We start from the raw sequence: 19,691 nt of genomic DNA, 5'->3' as shown, positions 1-19,691 counted from the left end.
AAGGCATGGGTGCCCAGGCCAGCCTTCATGAGCATGCCAGGCAGGTACTTAGCCAAGCCTGCCACTATGCCTAGAGACTGCTGACACCTGACCCAGAGACACCAGTGAAGAAAGAACAACACAGCACAGTCAGCCACCTGAGCCAATGGGACCTTGGGAAGGAGTATAAAAGCAGGTCTAACTCCCTTAATAAACGGGTCTGCAGCACGCTCTGCTACTCACTGAATCCTGGTGCCTGAGTTATTGGTGCTGCATCTTCTCACCCCCTCCCCCAAGGGGTATTTGAGCAGGGTAACCTGCAACATACATATTTTCACATCTGTGTGCATGCATGTGGAAGCCAGAGGACTATGCCAGGTGTCATTCTTCAGCTAGTATTCACCTTAAAATTTTTGAAACAAGGTCTCTCACTAATCTGGAAATCACTGGCCTGGCCAGGTTGTGTAACTAATAAGCCCCAGGGCTCTTCTTGTCTCTGCCTCCAATGTTATAACAGGCACACGTCAACATGCTCAGCTGAGCACATGTATAGAAGTGAAAAACACATGCACAACACACACACAATTTATATGCACACCCATCAAAAATGCACGTTATGGTATGAATACTTTGCCACCACTAAGACTCATATTGAGACACAGTCCCAAATCTATCATGATGGGGAACATGTTTCTGTGCATGTTTTTCTTGTTGGTTGATGAGTAAAACAGTGTTGGCCCATAAGAAAGCAAGACAGGTTGGACTAGGAGACAAGGAGATTTCTGGGAAATGTAGTAAAGAGAAGTCGCCATGTGATCCAGGCAGGAAGTGATATAGCAGGCCGTAACAGTATATAAGAAAGAACAGACAGGAAATCGCTCTCTCTCCTCTCTTACCCTAAAGGAGTAAGAGGCCCAGACTTTATCTCCAGTAAGATAAGGCCATGTGGAAATGCTTACATTTTTAGAAATGAGTTAATAATTAACTCTGAGCTAGCAAATAAGAAACATTAGCAAAAGACCAACAGTATTTATAGTTAATATAGCATCTGCATGTTTCTTTGGGGCAGAGAAGGGCGATGGGACCTAGCAGGACCAGAGAAAAAATCACGTTACGCTACCATCACTGGGGGGTGGGACTTAATGGAAGACAGTTCCCAAGGGCTCTGCCCTCATGAATGGATCAGTGTCACTCTTTAAAAGGGCACAGAGAAGTGAATTCTTCCATTTCATTTTTTACTTATGTGAGGCTAGTATTCACCCTATTTGTCCATTTCACTGTAACCATGTGAGGACACAGCAAGAAGCCCGGTCCTTGACTCCAGTCTCCCCAGCATACAGAACTATGAGAGAATAGAATTTTGTTGTTTATAATTTACTCAGTCTGTGATCATTTGTTATAGAAGATGAGGACAATGGCATATTAAGTATATAGTTTTGAATATATGTCTTCACTGAGCTATGTCAAGTTCCTTAGAGATGCCAAAGTACAACCAAGTCTGAGAACCTGTGATCCAGGCCAGATGTTCAATGCACATCTTTTCCAAGAATCTCTGCACTTGGCACCCCTCCACTGTTCCACATCTGTAACTGTCTGAAGAAAATACCTTTTTCTGCTTGCTCTTTCCATCTGAACTTCCCCTAACTCACTGGAGTGATGAAAACAGGAAGGTAGAAGACTTACCGTAAAAAAAAAAAAAGCAATCTTACTCAAGAAGACTAGGACACACTGCTGATCCGTCAACTCTCTGCTGATAATGGACAATATTATCACAGATTCTAGGAGCAAAGGAGATATACCAGACTACAGGTCATACTCCAGCAAAGACTGTGTGACCCACAAAGGAACCACCTGGGCATACTTTAGAAACCGGTGACATCCACCAACCAGACCAACTAGTGACCTCAGGGAATGAGTCCTTAGATAGTGATGACACACAGCCAGAGTGAAGAGCCACTGACTCCAGGGCCCAGGAGGCCTTTACATGTACAGCCATCTTGCTTGGTGTCTGGGCGACGCTTTGCTTGGCTCAGTTCTCCATCTTATGTCTCCCTCTATCCATCAACAGGTCCCTGTACTCTCTCTGAATCTTTCCATCTCTTCTGATCACCCCAAATCCCAGCTCAGGTCTTTATCTTCAAACTCCACAGTCTAAATGACTGTTGGCTGTGATGCAATAACTTCTTGGAAGTTCAAGTTCGGGCTCCTACCATTAGACATTAGCAAGATGGCCAGACAGAGTTGACCATTGTTATTTCCCTCTATACTCCCCATAAATAAAAAGGACTATAATAATTATTATATTCTAACTGTGGTAACTGAGTAAGTAAGCTGGAAGGAATCAAGGAACTTATCTTAGTACATGAAAACCCAAAATATCACCAGAGAGAAAGGAACAAACTATGCTCCTACTCCTACATTGTCTAAGCTGTCTACATCATCTCGAAGTCAAAATGAAGATCTCCTCACTGAAGCTGCTGAAACCCTGAATGGTGCTCATCCTAGTAAGGGCCTGTTATCATGATGAAATACCATGATCAAAAGCAACTTGGGAGAGGGGAGTTTATTGGCTTATGCTTCCAAATCACTGTACATTGAAAGAAATCATAACAGGAATTCAAACAGGTCAAGAACCTGGAGACAGGAGCCGTGGAGGAGTGCTGTTCAAATGGCTTGCTCCTCATAGATTGTTCAGAATGCTTTACTATAGAATCCAAAACCACCAGCCCAGGAATGACACCACCACCATGGGCTGGGCCCTCCCCATGCATCACTAATTAAGAAAATGCCTCACAGTTGGATGTTATGGAGGCATTTTTTTCAATTGAGGTTCTCTCCTTTCAGACGACTCAAGCTTGCATCAAGTTGACAAACAATTCAGCAAAGTTGCTATTGCCACTGCAGATAATGATGTATAGATTTTCATATCCTCCACAGGCCCCAAAGTTTGGAGAATTGTCCTGTGTTCATGTTGCTATCTTGCTACAGAGTAAACGCCTACATTATACACTCATATACTCCCTTCTATAAGGCCCAAACTAGTATGACTCAGTGGCATCTTAAACCAAAATCTCCCTGGCATGTGTCCATCCTTAAGAGCTAGTAGCCAAAGTCTAACTTCATTCTTGAACCTCTATCTTTACCTCACCATGTTCACTCATGTAACTCAAGCACAGCATTCTTAGCTACATTGATACAAGAGAAATAATGAGGCCCTATCTTCAAAATAAATGGTTGTGATTAATCTCTTGAGAACCTGATAGCACAGAGCAGAGGCCAATACATAACTGACAACCACCACACTCACCCATGTGCGTCTGCATTTAAACCGACATCAGGTCAAGCATCAGTTCCATCCCACCAGGACATATAATACACCACTGACTAGACACGTTCACATTCCTAAGCCCAGGTTAATTGTTAGCTAGATAGTATGCTCACCACACACAAGGGCACACACACACACACACACACACACACACACACACACACACACAAGCCTGCCACCTAGACCAATGACCTGACTGAAAATACCACTGATTATCATAGCTGAAGAATGTAAACAAATACCACACCACTGAGTCCATATGGAATCAAAAAAAAAAACCAACAACAACATACAACAGTCAACCTAAATTCTAGCATTCATTATCAAGAAAGGAATTCATTTTGAAAAGCTAAAATTGAAAAGGACAATATTAAATAGATAGATCACATTCTAGAGACACTAGACGCATGACAAAGTAAAGGAGCATGACACTGTCTTGGAAACACAATAATTATTCAGTAACAGATGCTAAAGAAAAGGTGTTTGTGAAGTGTCTGAAATTGAATTTAAAATAATAAAAAAGTCAATAATAGGCAAGAGAATATAAAATTATAATGAAAATAATTCATGCTGACAAAATTTATCAAAGAGCTAATTTAAAAGAATAAAACAGTAGTATCTCTGCTTGGAAATTCAATCATAAAATTAAAAACAGAACAAAAACCTCAGATTACATCAAGCAGAAGAAATAATCTCTGAGCTTGGAGATATAGCTCACCAAATAATTAAGTCAGTGATAAAAATAAAATTTTAAAAAAGAATGAAAAGTAAATGATGCTGAGGGGATTCGTGAAAATAAGTAAGCAAAAAATTCACATTATTTGAATTCTAGAAGGAAAAGTGACCACAAAAGGCACAGAATTCATATTAAATAAAATACCTGGAAATTTCTCAAGTCTTCAGAAAGTAGGAGAGACAAAGATTTAAACAAAGCTCAAACACAAACAAAAGAGACAGGGCTGTCCACTGTTCCCACTCCTTTTCAATATTGTACTTAGAAAGCATTAGCTGGAAAATGATTATATGATATTATAAAAAGAGAGCCCAAAGTTATTCCAGAGAATTAGAAATTACCAACACTTGAGCACATGACAGAAACGGATCAACTTACAAAACACCAGATTTTTATACACAATTAGCAAATACTCTAACAAAGAGATCATGGATGTACTCCCATTCACAATATCCTCAATGACAATGTCCTGGAGTAAATGTAACCAGTGAAGATAAGGATCTTTACAGTGAAATTTTTAAACATCTGAAGAAAGAGGCAGAGAAAGACACTACAAAATGGGAAGAAAATCCAGGCTCCTGGATTGGTAGGATTCACACTGTAGAAATTAACATTGTACCTAAAGCCATTTACAGATTCAGTGCAATCCCAACGAAAACTCCCATCTTATTCTTCACAGAAATATTAAAAAATATCCTAAAACCCATATGGAACCACAAAACACCCTGGATAGCCAAAACAACCATTCCCAATCTTAAGATATTGTTTCAAAAATAGACATGTAGACCAATATAACAAAATACTCAAACATGAATACATATAACTTCAGCTATCTCGTATTTGACAAAGATCTCCAAAACATATACTAGAGAAAAGACATCACAATCAACAGCTGATGCTAGGAAAACCGGATGTCCATACATAGAAGAACAACATTAGATTCAAATCTATTTTTTGTACAAAATACCTTCCACATTTATAAAGTAACTGTAAACCTCAATGTGAAACCTAAAAAATACTCCAATGTGAAACCTGAAATTGCTACAAGAAAACATAGGCAATACCATACATGGTAGAGGTGTAGGAAAGATTACCTGAATTAAGATTCCATTTGCCAAAAAATTCAGATCAACAGTTGATAATTGAAGCCTCATAAAACTAAAAAGCTTCTGTGCAGCTAAGGAAACAATTGACTGGGTGAAGAGGAAGCCAACAGCGTGGAAGTGCCCAGCCACGTATCAGACAGAAGACTAACATCCAGAATAGATATGGAGCTCAAAAAAATCATAGAAAAAAAGCCATTATAAAAACAGGCAATGGACCAACACAGACAGCCCGTAAATGTTTTCATATAACCCTGTAGTCACAGACAACAAAAACAAAATTTTATTGATGGTATTATACAAAATCACAAAAAATTGCACAGCAGAGTAAATAATATAAGTAATAGAAAATTTAGAGAATAGTAAAAACTATGTATTTACCAACACAGAGGGATTAATATCTAGACCACACAACAACTAACTATGTAGCAAATAAATTAATTAAAACAAAAACTTAACTGAATCGATATTCCTAATAACCAATGAGTACATGAAAATGATAACCACCACTAATGACCAGAGAAATATGAATCAGAACACAATGGGACATCATCTCACCCCAGTTAGAATGACTTTTATTTTTTAAAGTATTAAATACTGGTAATAATCAGAGAAAAGAAATTCCCTACACTGTTGATGCATGTAGGTCAGTCCCACCACTGTGAAAATCAGCACGGCCATCCCTCTGAACCTGGAAGTAATAGTAGATCATAAAACCACATGATCCAACAATTCCGCTATTGTGATACACATCTGAAGGGTAAGAAATCAGTATACCGGAGACATGTGCAGTAACGTGCCTCCTGAAGCACTGTTCACAACAGCCAAGAGGTGGTGTCAAGTGTCCATGAACAGAGAAGAGACAGAGACAGAGACAGATGAGACAGAGAGACAAAGACAGAAAACAAATATCATTCATTCATAAAAAGAATACAATTCTATAGTTTACTGCAACATAACAGAACCAAAGGACATTAGGTTGGATGAAATAAGTCAGTCATGGAAAAGCTAATTGTACATGGTCTCACAATCATGTGGCAGTTAAGAAGATTTACCCCATGGTAGAACAGTGGTTACCAAAGAAACAGTGAGGATGGTCAGTTGATACAGGTGACTGTAGGTAGTACTACCATTCTCTACCATGCTGTGGTACAACCAGGTAGTGACAATTGACAAACATTAACTCTGTATTTTAAAACAGCTAGTAGAAAGACTTAATGTTCCCAGCACAAAAGAAAGACATTTGAAGCAATGGATAACCCCACTGCCCTGATTCCGCCTCACACTGTATCCAATAAATATGTACATTATTATATGTGAGCTTTAAAAAAACCCAGGTGTTCATGAAAAATAACAATAAGTTTCTAGAGGCCAATGTTCATACAGCTATAATTTTTACAATTGACTAGTCAAGTAATTCACCTGAAAAATCGTTTTTAGTTTTAAATTATTAACTTTCATTTTAAAAGGAATACATACATGTGGGGCTGAGGAGAGCCCTCGTCAGTACAGTGCTCAGCGTGTAAGCATGAGGAGCTGCTATGGGTCACCAGCACTTGCGTAACATAGCCAGGGACAGGACAGTGGATATCTAACCCCAGCACCAGGGAGGCAGACTCAAGAGGGGTCCTGAGGGAAGAGTGGGCATGGCTTGTTAGCTGAGCTCCAGGTTCACCAATAAATCCTATCCAAGATTCTTAGTGTTGACCACTAGTTCCACAAGAACATATACAGACATGCGTGAACATGCTTGCCCACATCCCATAAGCATACTCATAAGTGCACACACCAAAGAAATATGCACATTTATTAAAGGTCACTTCATCTCCCCAACCTTTCCCTTTTAAAAGCTTCTCACAAGACTGAGGTCAGTTGGGTTTGAGAAAGGCTGCTGACATCCTGTGCTCAATGCGGCCTTGAGGCAACTAGAAACACTGGAGAATGGGGGAAATGTGACAGCTGTCTGTGGGGTGTGCAAGTATTCTTACACTGTAGTCCTGACTCCTGTGTCTCTGAAGTCAGTCAGTCTCATATAAAGTCTTTTTAATTAATTAAATTAAAGTGGACTCCTTATCATGAGCCATACTCCAAGTGATTGTGTCTTTCTCAGAAGAGGTGTGAACCCACTAACAGAACACATCAGGAGGGGGAAGATGAGAAGTCCATGTGAGGACACAGAGAGAAATCTCAGAAGAAACCACTCCTGACAACACTTTTAGCCTTAGGACTGAAAAAATAAGTTACTGTTGTTTCAGGGCCCAGTAGGTGGTAATTTGTTATGGTAGTTATGGCAAAGTAATGCAATGTACTCAATGCTAAGGCAATCCAAAGGTCCCATTACTGAACACTACAAAACGCCTCACACTACACCATCAGTCTTCAGGCATCACTCAAAACATTCCAGACATCTCTTTATGCTAGTCTATTAGCATAACTCCCAGTGAGTTCTGTGAGATTATTTTCAAGCTTCCCAAAGAGGTTTGATATATTTCTACAATTTACACCTGAATGCATTCATACTTCTAATACACAGAAACCAGAAAATGGTCAGCATGCCTCCTGGTAAAAACCCTTCATTGCTACTGTGTCAGACATCCAATACTCATGATCTTCAGGTTTCCAGAGAACCTGGTCAGACCCCACTTCGCTGGGTCTACCATCCACAACATATGCAGCCTGACTCATAGGCTCAGAGCCACTCCACGTCATACCTGCTGCTGTTCTCGGTAGTCACACCATGGTACTGACATCTCAGACTCTTTGGTCTCCACTGCAGCTGGGATGTGCTTTCCCCAAGAGCCTGTCCTAGACTCTCCTCAGGAACCCTAATCCTGCCATGTGGTACCGGGCTTCAGGCTCTCTCCATGGCCCCTTCAATCCTGTGACTTCTATTTCACCCGGGGTTGCACCTTCACCAGTGTCCTCTCTTGGTCTCTCATGATGATAAACATCAGCCTCTCTCCTTAATCCCTTCATGCCTTCAAAGCCAGTCCCACCTGAGTGGAATGTACACTGCCATGTTTGGCTCCCAGCATGACATGCACCTTTTTACCATCTGGAACACAGGTCCTGAGGAAATACTCTCAGATTTACAGAATGATGCTACTCTCTTCTTAGTCACCACTAGTTTCTCAGTTCCAGCTGACCAGCATCAAGTGTTCCAGTAGAGCAAAGGTTTCACTTCGACTGTGCTGGTCTCTTCTTAATCACAGCCAGCTCTTCAGTCCCAAAGGACCAGAATCACAGACCTTAATTCAAAATATCAACAGTCCCAATGGAATGTACAAGGGACTCCCAGACTCCCACTGAAATTACACAGCCTATACCTCCAACGTCCACACTGCTCTCAGATGTATCTTTCTAGTTTCCATAACAACTCACAAAGGTCTGAATACTCAATGGCTTCTCCAGTCCAAAGTTCCAAAGTCACTCCCCCATCATCTCCAAAACAACATGGCCATGTCTGTCACAGCCATACCCCACTCCTGGTACCAATTTTGTTAGTGAACCACCACGTTAGTAAAACACCATGAACAGAAGCAAATTGTGGAGGAAAAGGTCTTTTTTAGCTTACAGCTCCACATCACAGGTCATCACTGAGGAACTTTAGGGCAGGAACTCAAACAGAGCAAGAAAGTGGTGACAGGAATTAGAGCAGGAACCATAGAACAGTGCTGTTTACTGGCTGGTTCCTATGACTTGCTCAGCCAGCTTTCTTATAGCAAGCAGGTCCATCTGCCCAGGGAAGGCACCACCCACAATGGGCTGGGCTATCCCATGTCAATAAATAATTAAGAAAATGAACCACAGACTTGCCCATAGACCAGTTTATTGAGGGCATTTCTCAACTGAGTTTCTCTCTTCCCAAATGACTCCAACTTGTATCAAGTTGACATAAAAACTACCCAGCACTATGTCACTGGAAAAAAAAAGCCAGAAATGCAAAACTAATACCTCTGATGCAAAGCCAACTCATGAGGAAGAGGCACCTGGCTTCCTCCTGCTTTTAAAGTGGGCCTGGCTTTGATCAATAAGCTATTATAAATAGGACGCACAGTTGTAGGGAAAATAACTTCTTTCCAGAGGAAATGCACAGATGAAGGCACCACCATCATCTTTGAAAGTCAATACCCCCTGCCACGAGGCAGTGGCTGCTGCCCAACGAAATTACTGTGGCTTTGTTGGGCAGCAGGCAGTCTCAGAAAGCCTGCAGAAGCAAAGTCCTAAGTTATTTATTTATTTGTTTATTTGTTTATTTGGCCTACACTTTTGGAGTGGACAATAACTGTTACAGATCTGTTGTCTGTAGTATATATGCAGTCTGCCCTTCCAGGCACTTTATCAGCAGGTCTGCCCCTGCCCAACAACCTTTTATTACACTGTCTGGAATGCTCTTAGAAATGTTTTATCACAGACGGTAGGATATTGTATGTGGGCCAGTTCATTTAAATTACAATTTTAGAAGCATTGGTTGCCCTAATGAAAAAAACTGGAGGGCTAGAGAGATGGCTCAGCTGTCAAAGCATTTGCTCTCAAGCAAGAATGCCAGAGACCAGATCCCACTAACACACAAAAATGCCAGGTAGGCATGGCAGCTCACTTGTAGTTCCAGCCACAGAAGGCAGAAGCAGAAGATTCCTGGAGAAATCTGCATGGTGAAACTAGCCATTAAGTGAGCTCTGGGTTGGATTAAAGGACCTGGCCTCAAAGGAGTAAGGCAGATGAGGGACCAGAGAAGATTCCTGGCATCAAAATCAAGCTTCCACAAATATATCCCACGTGTGAACCTGTATACATGTGAGCATGCACATATGTGACACACATATACATTTACACCACACAAATACATTTAGTTAACAAAATGAAGAACCCAGTGGTGGTCTGGTTGAGTCCCAGACAATAGCCAGCATGCCATAAGACAAGTGTATCTGTTACCTGAGTACCAGCCTCCACACTGCCCCACTCTCATCCACACACTCAGTGTCAGGGAGCTGAATGCTTAAAATGGAGGCCTCTAAAACTTCCTTGGGGAATATTAGAAATCCTTTCTAATTTCTATTAAAATTAAAAGTATTTGAGAAATACCTGTGTACTAGCAAATACGTTCTGGGACACCCTGCCCTATCACAAATCCTCAGAGATCTGTTCTTCCCTGTTCAGAATGAGGCTCTCCTGTATCTCAGGTTTAACCACCAGCACTAGAGATTTCTGCTTATAAAGGGTGATCCTAAAGTCAGAGCCTACCTCTCCCAGAAGGCACAAAAGAGCATGGAACTAAACTTCACCCACTTTACAGAACCAAGTGGATTCTATGTCTTTTGTCTTTCTTAATAAATGTTTATATAGGAACCATCAAGGTAGGACCAAATTTTTACTGAGACTTGCTTTCATGAGAATGTACTGTAGTTGTTTGTTTTATTACTCTTTATTCTTTGGGCACTTTTGCTCTTTTGGCTTGGGGAAGAGGTATACCACCCAGCTCCCAAATAAATCACACATGGAGAGACTTATTATTACTTATAAATGCCCAGCCTTATCTTGACTTGTTTCTATCCAGCTATTCTTAAATTATATTATTCTGTCTACCTTTTGCCTCCGGGCTTTTTTCCTTCTCTTACTTCTGTATATCTTACTTTCACTACTACTTCATAGCTGGCTGGGTGCCAGGCTCCTGAATTTCTCCTTTCCTTGCCCCTTTGTTACTTGTCTTTCTTTTCTTCGCCTAGATTTCCCTTATATATATTCTCTCAGCCCCACCTATCCTTTCTCCTGCCTTGTTATCGGCCATTCAGCTCCTTATTAAACCATCAGGTATTTAAGACAGGCAAAGAATCACAGCCTCACAGAGTTAAACAGATGCAGTATAAACAAAAGAAACATGCCTTTATGTAGTTAAACAAATGTTTCAGAGCATAAACAAATGTAACACACCCTTAAATAATCCCTTAAATAATATTCTACAACAATGTAACATTGAGTAAACAGGAGAACAGCTAAACTTAGCCACTTTAATTGGTTTGGGTCAGTTCACAAGCCCTCCTATGATATCTACCCTTGTTTCCCTAACAATGAAGACCTTTCTACCTCCTCCTTCTAGTTGATGGCTTCCTCTCCTAAAGTCTTTACTTTGTCACCTGAAAAGGACTGGGAAATCATGCTGTATTCCTGACATCTCCCCAAACGAGTTCTCTGTGGTGCTGTTTTCTGAATCTAACTGCTCATAATTGTATCCAAAGTTCATTGACACAAGAACCTCTTTTCTTCACACTTAATTATGATGTTGAACTTTAGATCTCCAGTTGCTGGGGTTAAGGAACAAATAGGGGCTAGCACAGCCTTACTATGAGTATTTTTAGAGGAAACAGAAACATGAATTTGTCAAAGATACTTAATGGGGGAAAGACATCATCCAATCAGCTGAGAGTCTAGGGAAGGCAGAGAGAATGAAACAGATAAAGGAAATTTCTTCTCTCTCTCTCTCTCTCTCTCTCTCTCTCTCTCTCTCTCTCTGTCTGTCTCTCTGTCTCTGTCTCTCTCTGTCTCTGTCTCTGTCTCTCTGTCTCTCTGTCTCTCTGTCTCTCTGTCTCTCTCTCTCTCTCTCTCTTCTACTGTACATCAGAACTTCAGGTCTCTAGCCTCCAGACTGCAGAATGCTCATCATGCCCTGCTGGGCTCTGACTTTTTGACATTTGGATGAGAATGACATCATCTGCTTATGTTTTGGGAAGCTTCTGGACTTGGATTGAGCCACACTGCTGGCCTCCTAGGGTAAATGGCCTGCTAGGGGGTTTCTAGGATTCTGTGGTCACATGAGACCATCCTGTCATGAGACCACGTACCCTTTGATCTGGCCTCTGTCTAGCTCCTTATCTATTTCCTCTTGGTTCAGCAATTTTGGGAATTCTAACTAATCCATGTGCATATAAGCAGCCCTGTTTAAACTCAGTAGATCATAACACAGAACCAAAGGATACAAATGCACGAATGGGATTTCTACAGGCCTGGAGGATGTGGTAGGTTCTGAGGATAAGCCTAATTAAAACTCATTTTATACATGTATGAAAATATCAAAGAATACATTTCATTATAAAACTAGTTTTTTAAATGCACACACTATTTTGTAGCTCCCTAAGGAATGTCCATAATTTCTGAACACAGAAATGCTTGATAACTATACATACTATTTCTGCCTCATCTGAGACCATGAACATAAGGTTGAAAGGGGAACCGATAGCATGGCTCCAATGAATAAGAAAACATCCAGGAGAAAGTCTGTATGCCAGCGATTTAGTGAGCATATTAGTGTATACATTTGTACAGTGAAAAGTTATTATTATTAGACTTCAGGAACACCAGGATATATGACCACTTCCCCAAGAAAACTCGAGATGGTCTTCATATCCCCTCTAGTTAGTTATTTAAAGGGGGGCATTATTAATGGTCTAAAGAAAGTTCAACTTGCAGTCAATGGGTTATAATTAGTGATCTACTAACATGTATGTAACTCTCAGCAAATTATTTAAATCTCCCTGAGCCTCCAGATACTCATATATAGAATAAAAAATACCATCAACTCAACAGTGTTGTTGTAAAAATTGAGTACAGTGTTTTATTCATCTGAATGCTATTCATGTGTAAGTCACTGGTATTCTTTTTTTTAAGATATCAGTAGTGTACATCTAATTGATACTACATTGCATTAATCAGTAGCTACACTTTTTGCAGACTGTGGCTATGACAGTCCTGAACAGGAAGGGTTTCCTGTTCTTTTCTGACTTTTCTGACTATGGATCATTGTTCCTCCTGTGGCAGATGTTTACAGTTCCTCTAAAGCATTTAGGACGACTGTCTCAAAGTAACCCACAGCTTTCCTGACAACTCCTAGTTTTCTCTCCTGCTAAGAACTGTAGCCCTTTTCTGCTGTATTAACAAAAACCTTCTGCTACCATATCCACCACTTCCACCACCAAATCCACAGCCACCACCATAGGGACTGCCTGAGCTTCTTCCACCAAAACCGCCCCTTTCGTGGTCCATAATTTGATTGCTGTTGTCCACTATGATTTCCAAAGCCATTGTAGTTCCCACCTCCACCATAGTTACCTCCACCAAAACTTCCTCCATCACTGTAACCATCACACCCTCCTCCACCTCCATCATATCCACCACCCTGGTTTCCATATCCTGGTCCACCACCACCATAGCCTCCCCTACCACTGTAACCACGACGCCACCATAGTTGCCACCATCACCTCCAAATCCATTATATCCCCCATCACCACCTCCATAACTGCCTCGGCTGCCACCACCTCAACCACCATAGCCGCCTCTATTACCAAAGTTTCCACTATGACCAAAATTACCTCCACCACCTCCAAAGTTTCCTCCATGACCCATGAAGTTGCCAGGTCCACCTCCACGACCTCACTGTGATCCAGCAGACCGAATCTCTTGTTTAGAAAGGGCCTTTTTCACTTCACAGTTATGCCCATTAACAGTGTGGTATTTCTGAAAGGTGATGTTATCAATGGTGTCATGATCATCAAACGCTGCAGAAGCAAATGCTCTCTTTTTTCCACTCTGCCTGTCTTCCATAACTTCTATGGTTTCAAACTTGCCATGCTTTTCAAAGCAGTCTCTCAGATTGAGTTCTTCTGTGTCTTCTTTAATATCACCAACAAAAAAATGCCTTCCCTGTAAAATGGGCCTCAGGCTTTACAGAATCCTCTCTAGAAACAGCTCTCTTTGGTTCCACAACACGCCCATCAACCTTGTATGGCCGAGCACACATTGCAGCACCCACCTCTTCAACACAAGAGTAGGTCACAAAACCAAAGCCCCTGGAGCATTTTGTTTGGGGTCTCTCATTACCACACAGTCTGTAAGTGTGCCCCATTTCTCAAAATGTTCTCTTACGCTATCATCTGTGATCCTACTTCCCCGGGTGGTGGCGACGAGGGGCAAGCAGGAGGCAGTTCTACCTCCATTTGAGACCGGACTCCAGTCATTGGTATTCTTTTTTTTATTATTTAAATTTAAATTAGAAATAAGGTTGTTTCACGTGTCAATTCCAGGTCCCTCCCCTCCTCCCACACCCTCCCACCAACCCCTCCAATATCCCTTCATTTCCCCAGGGAGGGTGAGCAACTCCACTCTTAGGCATATGTCACTGGTATTCTTAAGTGTCTACATTCAGATAATCTTGAAACATTTGTTGGGGACAGAGGGAGCCCGGTTGATTTGCCCAAATAATCTGAAAGAAATATCTATGTAAGAAGAAAGGATGTTATTTTTTATATCCTTCTAGAGTTAAAAATGCTTCACTTCAGAAGGATTGACTCTGGTTACTAAAATTGGATGATGAATATGGGTTCTTCACAGACCTGCTGTCTCACACCTAGCACTTTCTCATTTCTTCTCAAGGTGAAAATGGAGGTCACATCAGAAGCACAGCCTCTTCAGTGGACAGTCTGAGTGACTCAGAAAGTGTCTTGTGGACTCTGGAGGCAGAGTGACCCCTGGGTCTGGGATGCAAGCAGACCTCATGCCCAGAACACAGAGAGGCACTGGCGGTTTTCAACCTCCGTAATGTCCTGTGAATGGCAAACCAGGCAGGTGTTCTATGTCTGCCTAAAGACAGGTTTTATGAGATTCTAATTCCCTTTCTTAGGACGGCTCAGTTTTTCCTGGATCATCAGCAGAAAGAAGGCATTTGGCTTTATTAAGCAGGCTACCTCGGCTTTAGTCAGCCGAGCAGTGGAAAACGTGCTAAGGAAGATGGTGAAAGCCACTGAACAATTTATCTGAAGGGAACAAAAGATAAAGTCACCAGAAGCCTGCAGGCTGCAGAACCCGCGTGCTGCTTTTCACTCATCTATAAACACGGCACTTAAGGACAAAACACAGGCTGAGAACGCGTCTTCAATACAGCCTCTCGAATTTTAACTTTAATTAATCCTCTGAATTTCATACAATGGTTTTCTAATTACACAGGAACTTGCTCCAGAATCCTAAGTGGCACGCTTATGGTTCTGCGGCTACTTTTCTCCCCTAATGACTAAGCTTTAAGCCACTAATACATATCTTAGGTTAATTAAATGGATGCATTTTCACTGCCTATCAATTGTTCATAATAAGCATATACCATTTCAGGTCTGAAATAACCATCCAAGATAAACACCCACTCTCAGGCTAATCTGGAGAAAAGATGTGAGTAAACTACTCTCCAAAAAGGATGCAGTTACCAGACATGAGGAGGCCTGGATTTTAAAGTAACCCCATTCTGTGGCACGCTAATGAAATCTTAGCTTGGCAAGGTATCCTGGGATGTGCATGCAGGGTAAGAGGGAAGTCTGTAAGCCAGGGGAATGAGGTAGAAGCTACAAGCAAATGCTGTTTTCAATTTCTTCCTAAGCTAAACCTATTCTTGCTGGGAGATATTGTAGGGAAAAGGGACCAGTCAAAGAAACACACCTTGAGCAGAGCCCAAGAAACACACTTTGGCCCTGCAACCAGAACTAAAGAAATGTATCCTGACCCTGAAACCAGTGCCAAAAGAACACACTTTGTCCCTGGAATCAGAGTCAGTGAAAGAAATGCACCCTGACCCTAAAATTTGAGCCAAAAGGCTAAAAAAGACCAGAGAAAGAAACACACATTGGCCCTGAAACCAGAGCCAAATCTGATCCTAATCCTGTGCAGAAAACTAACCAATCCTCTAGCAGAGCTTTAGCCAATCTGAGCTCAGCACTAAAATCTGACCAATCCCCACCCTGAAAGCCTTATATAAACCCTGTGTCTGTTCAGTTTGTGGCTGTTTGTGCTACCAGGCTGTCCTCTGCCATTGTGGCAGAGGACAACCACTCTACTGGATTCTTCCCTTCCAATAAACCCCTTCAATGAGCTTTGGGTGAAGATCTTCTTTTGCAACTGCAGCCACAGAGCAGAGGCGATCCTGGGCAGAGTAGAGCGAGCAGGGCTGTGACACTTTTGCCAGGGAAACCTTCCCTTGGCAGAGCGGAGTTATTACACTCCTCCTCTCTCTCCTCTCTCCTCTCCCCTATCCCCTTTTCCCTCTCCCCTCCTTTCCCCTTTTCCCTCTCCCCTCCTTTCCCCTTTTCTCTCTCCCCTCCTTTCCCTTCTCCCCTCTCTCCTCTCCTCTCTCCTCTCTGCTCTCCTCTCTCCGCTCTCCCCTTTGCTCTCAGCTCTCTGGGAGCAGAGCCGAACTGTAGCAACTTCACCTGAGAAACCTCCTGCTGAGCAAAACTGCTACACTGGGCAAACATCCCCAGCTGGAAGACCCTATCCTGCCAGAGCTGAGCCAATACACTGGGGAAGCCTTTCCCTGAGGCAAGGCAGTAAGCTACTAAGCTTACTGCAACCTATGGTGGTCCTTGGCTCCCGAACTCCAGGATACCTTTCCATCTGAGCTGTGTAACACTCAGTATTATGATTCCCGAGTGCAAGAATACCTGACCCATCCCGATCCGCCCAAAATGCCAATAGATATTGCATACCTCCTCTGGTGACAGAAAAGGAGTGGCAAAGCCTACCCCATACTTCTCTGTCACCTCCAGATGGCAATCAGGCAAACAGGTTTCACACAAAATTTTGTCACACATACCAACTTGCCTGGCAAGAAGGTATCAATCTATTCCTGGAAACTGCAGACCCAGCTCATGAGCCCTCAGGAATTCCTTAAGTACTTGGCAGAGTTGAGACTGAGTCAGCAATCAAGACAAAGGAAGAAGGAAGGTGTTGGGTTTGAAGCCAAGGACAAACCTGATGAACACACAGGTCCTCCAGCTGGCTGCACTCCTGCCCATAGAACAAAGAAGCCGGACAACACTGCAGCTGTCATGAGCAGCACTCACTCCACTCAGGAAAGGTGTTCACCGTCAATCTTTGTGTGAATGTACTAACCCCAACACTGAGATTTTCTGATTAAAGTGGTTGTGGGCTTGGGGAGTAAACCGTGACTTTTGGTTGAACATCTTGAAAATGCTAACTGTGCCTGATATTAGAAGGTGCATTCCTTGGGGGACATTATGAATACCAAGAAACAACCCTTCAGATATAAAGCAGAACTAACTAGCTCACACATGTAAATATTTTAGATAATCTCTAATAAAATATTTCAAAGTAAAAATGAGATAGATATCCTCATATGTTTGAGCCTGAATCTGCATACAAGATACAAAGGCAGCAGGAGAATTCAGGGGGGATTTCCTCTTGCACTCAAACTTTGCACAGACCAGCTTTTCTGAGTTCAGGTACAAAAGGGTTAGTTCCATTCCCAGTTTAAAAATAAGCCAGCAAGACAGTTGATGTTAAAACTTCGAGTGAGCATAGACTAAGGGCAGACATATAAAGAGTATCTACTTTAAATGCTTTCTTACTGATGTCTAGAAATGACTCCCATAGTTGCTTTATAATTTGTGGAGCATCTGTTGGAGCGACAGTTAGAAGTGAAGATGTGCACAGGGAGTGCAAATGACCTAGCATCATTCAAAGGTGGGCTCTAGCCTTGGGTTCTACTACAAAATGGATCTACTACAAAATGGATCAGCTGCAAGGAAGCTGAAATGTTATAAAAGCAACACATTTCAATGGAAATTAGGGATTACTCTTTTTTTAAATGATGCTCATGCTCAAAGGGATTTGGTTTGTATTGGAAAGAACGTAACTGTATGCATTTGTTCCTGATTGCTATTTATCAAGGACAACCTGTAAATGAGAAATATCTGTTTGAAGCTCCGTCTTCTCTCTTGGAGCTCATGCTACCGATACCATGATTCGGGTACACAATAGTTTCACTTTGTGCCTCTTCCACATTCACTAAGCTTTCGCCAAGTCCTTCCATGAAGAACACTAGGGTAGGCCCTGAGACGTCTGCAGAGAAAAAACAGGACATAGCTTTAGCTTTTGAGTGGTTTTAATACTGAATTTGATATTAAAACCAGGACAACTGGCTGTAAAGGGTGACAAATGGGTCGATTCAAATGAATGTCAACACAAAAATGACATAGAAGCTGAAGAAGATGAATCGCTGGAAACTGGGTTGGTTAAAATTTTAGAGCATGCTGGTAAGAGTGGTGACTCATACCGCCACTTTGGAAATCAGTATGGAGATTCCTCAGGAAAATGGTAATCAGTCTACCGCAAGACCCAGCAATTCCACTCTTAGGCATATACCCAAAAGATATACATTCATACAATAAGGACATCTGTTCCACTATGTTCATAGCAGCATTATTTGTAATAGCCAGAACCTGGAAGCAACCTAGGTGCCCCTCAACTGAAGAGTGGATAGAGAAAATGTGGTACATTTACACAATGGAGTTCTACTCAGTGGGAAAAAAATGGAATCTTGAAATTTGCAGGCAAATGAATGGCACTAGAAGAAACCATCCTGAGTGAGGTAACACAGTCACAAAAAGAGAAACATGGATGTACTCACTCATGTATGGATTTTAGACATCAATTAGGGGAGTGCCAACATACAATCCCACTGCCAGAGAGTCTAGGAAAAAGAACCTTCATCCAGTGACTGATGGAAGCAGAGGCAGACACCCACAGCTAAACACTGAACTGAACTCCTGGAATCCAGTGACAGAAAGGGAGGACTGATGAGCAAAGGGGTCAAGACTGGGCTGATTTAACCCACAGAAACAGCTGACCTGAACAAGGTGGAGCTCTTGGACTCCAGACTGATGACTGGGAGGCCATCATGGGACAGATCCAGACCCCCTGAATGTGGGTGTCAGAAAGGAGGCCTAGGCAATCTATGGAGCCTTGGGTAGTATTTATCCCTAGCATACAAATGGACTTTGGGTGCCCATCCCACAATGAGGGATGCTCTCTCACCCTGGACTCTTGGGGTAGGGCCTAGGCCCTGCCCTGGATGAAATGACAGGCTCTGGAGACCCCCAATGGAAGGCCTCACCCTCCCTGGAGATTGGAGTGGTGATTGGGAGAGGGCTTGGGGGTCTGTTAGGGGAGTGGGGGATAAGGGGAGAGAGAGGGAGCTGGGATTGACATGTGAAGCAAGCTTGTTTCTAATTTAAATTTTAAAATTAAAAACAATTAGAGCAAAGCATGATTCTTATAGGAGGACAATTTGGTGAGTTACAAAGCTAGCTCTTAGTCTTACGGGCAGAGACAACACCACCTTTCTAGTAAAGACAAGGTTCAGGTATAGCTTAGAAGTGGAGAAAGGCATTTGCTAATCTGCCATGTGGCCAGATGTAAAGGGTGGTGCCAATAAATGGAGAGAAAAAAAATGATGACATGGCCATGTGTGGAGGCTGAAGACCTGGGTGAACTTTATGTTCTGTTCGGTCTGCAAGGGGGGCATTGGAAGCTTTTAAAAGATGAATGGGCATCATAAATGCAATATTTCTAGAGAGTAATCCTCATTTGCAGTTAGCACGTTGGAAGAAACGAAGGCAGAAAGCAGGACAACCCGTAGGAAATTGCTTCAGTTGTGTAAGCAAGAAGTGATGTGGGTCTGGAGTCTAAGCCAAAGAGAGCTGAAAAGACTAGAAAT

General features: G+C 42.1%; 1 pseudogene; it reads right to left on the bottom strand.

Moving 5' to 3' along the window:
- Window positions 1-13,024: 13,024 nt before the first annotated feature.
- LOC101829575 lies at window positions 13,025-16,623 on the bottom strand (annotated as a pseudogene).
- Window positions 16,624-19,691: the final 3,068 nt, after the last annotated feature.

The sequence above is a fragment of the Mesocricetus auratus genome, unplaced genomic scaffold (assembly GCF_017639785.1).
Source record: "Mesocricetus auratus isolate SY011 unplaced genomic scaffold, BCM_Maur_2.0 Super-Scaffold_100015, whole genome shotgun sequence".
NCBI classification, from domain to species: domain Eukaryota; kingdom Metazoa; phylum Chordata; class Mammalia; order Rodentia; family Cricetidae; genus Mesocricetus; species Mesocricetus auratus.
The sequence above is the reverse complement of the archived record's forward strand: the minus strand, read 5'-3'. Positions and strand labels throughout refer to the sequence as shown.